Source organism: Haliaeetus leucocephalus, unplaced genomic scaffold, assembly GCF_000737465.1.
Source record: "Haliaeetus leucocephalus isolate CR32 unplaced genomic scaffold, Haliaeetus_leucocephalus-4.0 Scaffold668, whole genome shotgun sequence".
NCBI lineage: Eukaryota > Metazoa > Chordata > Aves > Accipitriformes > Accipitridae > Haliaeetus > Haliaeetus leucocephalus.
In genome coordinates this window covers 1,256,661-1,266,154 of record NW_010973104.1, presented here as the reverse complement: position 1 = coordinate 1,266,154, position 9,494 = coordinate 1,256,661, and positions in this window count along the sequence as shown.

Below are 9,494 nucleotides of genomic sequence, written 5' to 3'. Positions count from 1 at the left end.
AAAAGGGGACCCGGGGGGGGGGGGGGGGGGGATGGGACACCACATAAATCCACTCTTTTCTCCCTAAATGAAAAGGAAAAAGAAAACCATTTGGGATTTGTGCATAATGCTGTTTTTGTCTTGGAATAGAAGAGGATATTTCTCTCCTGTTTTTGTGTATCATGTAGTTGGCCTCCAACGGCTCAGAGACAATGTAAGGTATGCTTCATGCACTGAGGCATGAATCCTTCCAGCTCTTCCAGCACATTTATCTGTGGCTTTGGGATCTGCTAAATAAAGGGAACTCATGTTGTGGTGTCCGGTGTCCTTCAGCAGTGCTGTACAACACTGTTCTGACACTGGCTCCTAATTCAAATGTTACAGCAAAGCTGATCATCTTTTTGAATTGCAGCAAAAAGGGGAATGATATACAGGGGTCCTGTTCATGAAAACCTCCTGTTGGTTGTGGTTTTTCTTCTCTCTTCCATGAAACAACTATGTTCCCCAGAAGGTCATGTAGAGGAGTTCCTTGGATGTGGAATTACACTCTGCCTTTTTAAAAACAAAGGCCAAGGAATGGCGTAGTCACTGGGAATGGAGAGCACTGCCCGGGCTGCATTACTGCCTCTACTCCTCCAGTGGGCACGGGCCAGTTGCTGGCAGCAGCAGCATCTCATGTTTCAGCACGCACTGGTTTGGCAGAGGTGCAACAGAAGTCCCCGTAGAGGTCTGTCTTCCCACAGGACTTTTTTCACTGCTATCAATTGTTTTGTCTCTTAAGGTGAATTATCTGGCCAGGGAAACGTAGAGTTCACCATTGCTGAAGTGGCTCTTGGATATCCTATTGCAAGCTGCATCTGTCCCTCATTCTGCCCTGGCTGCTTTGGTGGCCTGGTTTCTGTTTATTCTGTCCTAACAAGAGCCTAGCAGAAGAGTAGAAATCTGAGCCAAGGAAAATCCAGTAGGAAAGAACTGGGAAATTCTACTTAGCTACATTTTAAACGATAAAGGTGACAGGCCATATAGTCATATATTAATATAGGTCTTAAACTCAGCAATGGGTCAGTCAATGTAAGTTTATGGAAAATAGATCTTATCAGTCCAACATGACATTTTTATATTCCAGATTTGCTGATAATACACTGATGTGCTGCTTAGGCTTCTGCAAGCCATTTGAACTGATGCTGCAAGATATATTGGTTTTGTTAGATCAGGCAATATAACAGTCCACAAGGACAAATTGAAAACTGAAAGTTTGGATTTAACAGTGGAAGGGCAATAGTCAGTCAGTGAATGTGTTTCAAATTCACCCCAAAGAGCAATCCATGCTTGTTTAAGACTCAGCAGTGACCTGGAAGGAGACAGACGCTCCCTGGGAAACCAGCAAGCTTGGCGATGGCTGCCTCACATGGGGGGTGAGCCACCACCGTGGAGCGGGCTGGGTTGCTGGTAAGATGGATGCAAGGTTGTGTATGGGAAAGCAAACCGGGCAGGAACACTGGATGTTGGGCTGCAGCATCACACCAGGGAAGTGGCAGAATGTGACGCTGCAGGGTAAAGGTCCAGCGCATTCCTCTCGGGCATTAGGGGGAAGGCTTGTCTGTGTTTGTCACTGTCGCTGCAGGGGATGAATGCTATGACTATGCCTTTGGCTTTTAAAAATCCAGAGAAATGCCATGTAAATGATTAAAAGCTTGGAAAACATTATGGTGAGAGACTTGAGCCCAATCTAGCTTATCAAAGGGAAGGTTACAGAATTGTAGCATGGAGGTACTTGCATGTGGAATAGAAACTTTATCAGAGGCCTTTTTGATCTAGAGGATGGTGGTCTAAAAAAGGTCACTAGTTAAAGCTGGAGAAGTTCAAACTGGAAATAGGTACTTTTTCACATTTATCCCTAAGTCATTAACCATGAAAACACTTTAGTGAGGCTTCTAGTGGATTCTCTGTCAATGGGAAGTTTTAAAGCCGGAAGGCATGTGTTGGCTAAAGCACCATATTCCTGAGTCGGGCTAGTTCAGGGAAGGGTAGGGTCCGCTACCAAGGTCAGCTGGTTTGATTCCAGGAGCATTGGGTTAGCCCAAGGAACGGGGCTGGTGTATCAATACCCGGTGTGATGGTGGAAATGTGTCTGTTTTCTCCATAGGCTTCACTTTCACCTGGATTTTGACATACTTTTTTTTTTTAAATACCATTTTCCTGGCGCTCTCTACATTCAGTTGCATTTTGGCTGCTCTAAATAACTTTTTTGCCATCATCAGACCTTGTCCCTTTGCTGTTTACCGTTGGGAAAACTGCCCATCAATCTCCATTTGTTACAGAGCCTTGTTGTTGTTGTTGCTGCTGTTTCCTTTTAACCGATTAACTGCCCGGAGGAGACCTTCGGTCTTGTTCCAGGGCTTCTGAGAGCTGTTAAGAGCCTTGTCCAATGCCTTGTGGAAACCCAAGTAGCCTCTGCCAAACAGCTGTCCCTTTTCTGCGTGCGTGCTGGCTCCCTCAAAGATCTCAAGGTGCTTGAGATGCATTTACAGAAGCCACAGCAAAGTCTTCCCACTTCTCCATTAATTACAAGCTTAGAACAGTGTCAGTGTGCCCAGCACAGGTATCGGTTTTACTGGTCTGTCGTCCTGCAGATCCTTCCTGCAGCTCTCTGTCCACCAGAGCCGGGGCTGGTTTGAAGGACAGCATGTATGTGATGGAGGCAGGCTGGCGTGAGCCTGGTGCTCTCCGGGCCCTGAGCTCCCCTGCCTGGGGCTTCCTCCAGCGAGGTGGTGGGGGCCAGTCCGCCTCTTCTCATTCCTTCTTTTCTTCTTCTTCTGGCTCGCTGAATGATGGGTCCTGCAGGTGTGAAACTGCTCAGTCAACAAAGGAGGCATTAACAAAGCTTGTTTACCCATCTTATTTGAGGATTAAAAAAGACAATTCCAAATCTTTGTCCTTACGCTGAACTTCGTGCACAGCAAATGTTTGTTGCCAGGTCCCCTGCACAGTACAGGCACCGTCTCAGCTTTCGCCCTGTGAGAAAGCTCTCTCCATGAAATTAAAGCTGGGCGTGTGTGCTTTGCTTCCTTCAGGTGCCTTGGAGAAGGAGTTGAGCAAAGAACTGTAAACACGAGCACAGACACAGCTGCCACGGTTAATGTAACTGTATTATGGCTGTCTCGGGAATGCCAGCAGAACTGTACTGGTCTCTTCTGCCTCTCCACGAACCCAAATTCCTTGGCAAAGCAGAATGTAACTGTTAATTGGGTTGATGGTTTGCAGAGGATGTGTAGGAGGTCTGAGCGTGTTCCTGGTTTTGCTGAAATTAGCTGATAAAGGGAAGGAATAGAGAGGGAATGAGATGCAGAGCTCTCTGCGCTGCCAAGGTCGGAACTGGGAGCTGTGGCTGCTGCCCTGGCGAGGACGCGGGCTGGGGGTGGTTGGGCCGTGCTCTGTTCTGAGGCAGGACTACCCATGAAATACCATTTCTTGTACCCGGAGACTGCCCAGCGAGATGTGCTGGGTTGTGTATTTGTTGTTTTCAATAAAGGTGTACAACAAGCAAGTGCACGATTCTGTCTTCCAACAGGCGCAAAATGTTTAGTTACTCTGTCCCTGTGTAAGGGCGCTGCTCAACTGCCAGCTTGGGTGGCCGCCTGTTTTACGGGGCTTGAAAGTCCAGTGTTTGTTATGTTTTACAACCCTGACAAGCTCCCATCACCTGTATTTCAGGCACAGGATCTCTACTGCACCTCAATGGGAATTATAATCAGACAAAATGATCTGAGGGGGTAGTATTCAGCATCTGCTTGCTGTTTCCCAGAACAATCCTCCCACTCTGCTGAAGTCTACATGGGGAAAACTGGTATTAACAGTGCTGCGTCGGTGTAAGGTAACTGAAGCGGTAAATTGAATTCTTGAAAATTGCTCTGTAGTGCAGTTTGAGCAGGAAAATGTTGGTGATGACAATTGTTCTGCTTAAAACTAATCAATAGTTAAAGCTAAGAAAATGGTGAGCTATGGCAGATGCAGGATTTGTCTTCCTGTCCGTAGAGGAAAAATCTTTTAGTTGTCATCAGTTAAAGCTGAGCATGTGCCAAAGACGATCTGCAGAGCGTTGTAACCAAGCAATACTATTGTTCTTGCAACGTGTCGGGAAAGCAGCAGTTTGTGGCTAAGCGCTGCGCAAGCACAGCCACTCAGAGTTTTTGGGGGTGAGTGGGGTTTTCTACAGAATTCAGTCCATGGTGATCTAAACATGGATCGTTATTAAGCTCGCAGTTATTAAGCATTATGCAATCATTCTCCTTCTGTTCTACAATTGCTTATTTGTAATGAAGATCTCTGTGACTGGCTGATGTATTTACATCGCTAAGTGCTGCCTTGCTTTTCCAGTTTCGAGAACGTCTGCTCTCGGATCAGCGGTTGCTGATTCTGTACAATATTTCGCAGTGTAATTATAATGGGACTTTTAGTAACTGCAGCAGGGGAGCTTTGAGGACTCCCTACATAATCCTGATAAATTCCAGTTACCTCTTAGGAATTGCAATAAGCAAGTGGCAAAGAAGCTATGGAAGCGAGTTTTGTCAGATAAGAAGCCGTAAGGCGTGTGACGGTGACAGCAGTGCCGTCTCTTGCCTTCTGTGTCAGCTTTGGCAGCAGAGCATCGCCTTGTCTCACCAGGAGCTCAGCTGCACTCCGGCAGCGCGCGGGAGCACAGACTCTTCGCTGCAAGGAGGGTGTGTAGGAGGGTTGTGTTCAATGGAAAGATGAAATGGAGACCGTGAAATACATCCCTTATTTACATGTATACTTATAAAAGAATATAATGTCCCACTCCCACAGCTGTCAGCAGAATCTGGCTCTTAAAAATTTGCCTAATTGTGGCTCTCATGGTAGTTGCAGCAGCCTCAGGGAAGCGGTACCTGGTCACATCATCCCAGGAGGGAGCAAAGGACCAGCAAGGCAGACTCAGCACCTGCTGACTTAATAAAGGGCAAGGAAAAGTCAGTGGGAACTGTCTGCTTTGATCATGGATTTTAACTGAAATAACATAGGGAAAAAAGGCCATTAACTGAGTTGGAAGTGGAGGTTTCAGGTGGGGAGGGGGGCACTTTGTAACCAGTGCTTGATTCTGCATGAAACCCACTGTGCGTCCTTTGTGAGGGTCTGGGGTATTCAGGCTGTTCTTGGTCTGGGAAGTAGATACTGCGGTCACAGGACAGGACATCCTAGGTGTGCTTGTAGGAAAGGAAAAACTGATTCACAATATGAAGGAAGGTTGTGAATTATTTTCTTGGCAAGCACTATTTCACTGTAAACTTTATTTATCTTTGATCAAGAGGAACTGGATCCAAAATCCACAGAAATAAAGAGAAGACTCCTGAGCTACTTTTAAATCTGCTTCCAAGTACTGTGGGGTCAATACCGAGCACAGTCTCCCTTCTCCAAGCATCGAGGAGAATTTGCAGGGTGTCCGAGACAAGAAAAAAATTAGGGGGGTCCAAATGCTCCAGCGCCTCTTGTTAGTGCCATGTCTCAGCCTTGGCTCTGTATGCAGTTGTACATTGCCCTTTGCTGGTGAAGGGAATGCTGAGCTATTTCAGGGAGAGGGAGGAAAGTCACCCCAGCGCCTGTGACAAAGAAGGAGGTGACACGACAATCAGCCCGTTGGTCTGTCTGCACAGTCCCAGCTTGACTTTGAGTGAAGCTAGCTATTGTTTACATTTTAATTGCTCCCAATCAGTAAATCTCCAATTAGCGTTGTATTTCTTTGCCCCTTCAAAGACTATTTTTACATTAAAAAGTATTTTTTGATACTTTCTCAAAAGAAGCATCAGCTGGAGAAGCAAGTACTTTAAAACACCCCAAAAACCATGCTTGGTCCATCTCTGTCCTCCCACCCCCATCGTCAGCAGCTGCTGCAGCACCAGGCGTCTGGGCCAAAGCCACCGCTGCCGTTACTTTGTGCCATCTTCATGTGCCATTCACCCGTATCTCTGTATAATCGTTGGCAGTATCTTGTTCCCCTTCTCTACTGATTTGAAGCATATTTAGCATAAATACCATCCTGCTCTGGCTTCCAAGCCATACCCGGAGCTCCAGAGAGGAAACCAGTCTGCATTGGCTGGCTTTGTTTCCAGCTGAAACGGAGCATTGGGAAAGGGAGAAAGAGGAGAGAAAACATGAGTGCGATTCGTGTTCTTGGAGGGGGAAAGGATCGCTGTTGCTGCCCAAAACACTGCTCTTTTTCCACAAATGTTTCATGCTGGCCGCAGGGAGATACGCGCTTGGGAACACGAGCAGCCTTTCTGCTAGATGATCTGGTTGAGCTGTGGTGCTCCCAGTAAAGCAATTCAGAAAACGTGCCCGACTCGGGAGCGTTCCTGCTGGGATACACCACCCTGCGCAGCATCGCCAGCCGGGCACTGCTGCTGTGGAGGGGAAACAGCTCTGGGTGAAGAAGATGCTGGTAGAGGGAGGAGGCTGCCGCTCTCCGCGCCTCCGGACGGGTCTTGGCCACCGGGTCCGCAGCATCTGCATGGCTTCTTGCAGGAACAGGATTGTTATCTCGGGGCCAAATTCCCCGCGTGGGTGCAGCAGCACAGGAGCCGGCGGGACGTGTCCCGGCCGGGCTCCGCAGCGCCCGGGCTGAAGTCCAGCTTTGTGGGGATGCTCAGACGGCGCAGAGCCAGCAACGCCCGAGAAAAGCCATGCAATTTCTGAGGGTTCCCCTCCGCCAGGGAGGCCATGGCAAGGGCTGAAATGGGGCTGCTGCCTCTGGGGAAGGAGGAAAACCTGCAGGTCCCGTCCCTGGGAAGGACAGTACTGTCGCTCACCTTTGAGCAGAGCCAGCCTCCGGTACCTGGCCCCGCTCGCCCAGGAGAGGCAGGATTTTGGCGCTGCTGCTTTTGCAGGCCTGCTGGGCTCTTCTCCAGCTGCTGGCTGGTGACACAAAGGTTCTCTTGGCAATGATACCATTCTGTAGGGAGTTAATTTTTAGTGAGGACAACGGAGAGAAGGGCCAAAATATTTAACTTGGACAAGCAGTGCAGAGGAGTCACCAATCCGGTTCGTGCAGCTGGGTGCAACAGAAATCTCCCGCATTCTCCGTGGGGGCTGAGACCCAGCGGGATCGCAGACGCCCGCCAGGTTCGGAGAAGAGGGTGGTGGCAGGGACCTGCCACCCTGCCAGGGGACAAGCAGGGAATCTCTGAAACCCCAGAGAAATGTCTCTGCACGAAGTGCTCTGGACGAGCTGCAGTGCAGGCAGGCGGGGACCTGGCTGCCTCCGCTCCCCGCAGCGGGACCAGGTGGTGCGGGGGGGGTACCGGGGTGGCCCTTTCGGAGGGACAAAAAGGGCCTTGGAGCAATGCCACGGTCCTCCCCATCCCGGAGCACAATTACCTTTATTGCAAGTGGGACCCATGCATCTGCTGTTGTTTCAGGTGGTAAGTCACTCACTAACATCTGCATCCCTGCTAGTGCAGCCCAGGGAAGCCGAACGTCAAAGCATGATGCTGCAGTAAGTGGAAAATCGTTAGAAACTTACGTTGGGGTGTTATTAATTAGTAACTTGGTGGCTAGAAGTCAAGCAAGCTTGTCCCAGCTTTGTTCCCTCCATGATGAGCTCTGTATCGTTATAGTTGAAGGATGGGGAGCCTCAGTAACCCGGGTGACATGTCTGTGCCGCTGTGTTAGAGGTGACAGCACTGTGCAAACTGAGACCTTAGTCCTTTTTCAAATAACCCACTGTATAACGCCAGCATTAAATATATCACTGTGCCTTTCGGCTTGCTCCCACCGGACAGAGTCCCACTGTCTGTCCTATGACGATTAGAAGCTCTCTTAATTCCCAGACAGGTTCCTGGGACCAGTTCATACATACAGGTCTCGTGTTGTTATTGTCCTTTCATTTATACCCGTTCTCTTCCTCCCAGGTGTTCATGGAGAGGAACCTCAGCATTCACTGTGATAAATTAAAGAAAAAAAAAGAGTATTTGTCTTCCACTTACGGACTGGGCTCTGATTTCCCTTGTAGTCACCTCCTGCAGCTGCTCCAGCTGGAATTAATCCTTTGTGACCAGAACCACACACAAAAAATCCCAGACAAAGGTTTCCCAGAGCCTTAGACTCTGAAATACCTAATTCTCCATCAGTGTGGGAGTTACATTGCCCACCACGTCCTACCCAGGCTGTCTAACAAAACCCCCGCACCAACAGCTACAGCCACCTTGTGAGTGCCAGTTGTGTTTCCTCCTGTGCTGTTTCCAACTATTGGGGCAATAATTTACCATAGAAAATCTCACCAGTTTTTAAGCTTGTGATGTTTTGCCATGGTGTTGTACGTTACTTCCAATGCACAGGGATCATACCGTTACCAGTGAATGGCATTCCGATCCTGTCCTGTACAGACAACGTTTTGTGTTGCTGTTCATTAACATTAACCTTCCTTTTGTGTTACTCTCTTCTATTACCCTACTGACCACAGCCTTTGAAAAGTCCTTTCAGAAATATTTCATGAAACACAAGGGAAAAGCCCAATATATTGAGTATTCTTCTGGTGGTAAAAATACCTCATATGCGGTGTAAATCTGACCTAAATATAGAATAGTTACATTTTTAAAGAGGGAAAAAGTTACTGAGTTATGCTGTGGAAATCAATACAGATACTTCCTACAATTAAATATAAACACAAAAGGGTAAACACTGCAGCTTTAAAAATACCCTCTAATAGCACCGACGACACCGCTGCCTTAGTATTACAACTCAAATACTGGGTTTTGCCTAATGATCTCAGTACTTGTGGGATGGCAAAAATAAAGGACAGAGAGCTACAGGGAACAAACTCTTGCCCTGGGACGTGCTCAGACAGCAGCGAAGCCAGAGCGGAGCCTGGGCTGGATGCTTGCCCTGCCACCAGCGGTCCACAGAAGACTAGGTGCCTCCTGATGCAGCCAACTTGTGTTTACACATCACGGCTGCCGGAGGCAAGGATGGGGATGCTGCTGTGGCTTTATTCCTGGGATTGAATGGGAAGACCCATTTCTTTAAGGGTTTTAAGTGGCCCCTCTCTTTTCTCTTTCTAAACCCCTTACGAACCAGCCAAATATTCAGGAAACCAGCAGATCATGCATGCCAGCTTCTAGTCCTTAAAATCGGACCTTGCCCAGCCGTCAGCCACGCAGCCTGGGATCCCCAGTTGTCCTGTCCTTGGCTCCAGCACAGGGATATAGAGGTGCTGATGTCTCACGCCAGCAGTAACTGCCGTGCAGCAATCCTGACGGCTCCCAGCCGCCCCATGCCTCCATCACGAGGATGAAGTTAACTCCGGTGTCACATGCTCGGTGTTGTCTCTTCTCCAGGGACACCGCTAACAGAAATTACTATAAAACAAGTTTCCTGCCAACCTCAGCAGCTCTAATGAGTCAGGAAGCAGTTATCTGAGAACAGGGGAACTGTTGACAGAGCCTAATTATTTTCTGACAGTCTTTCTAACACAGTTAGAAAATAAAACACCTACATAGGCTTTG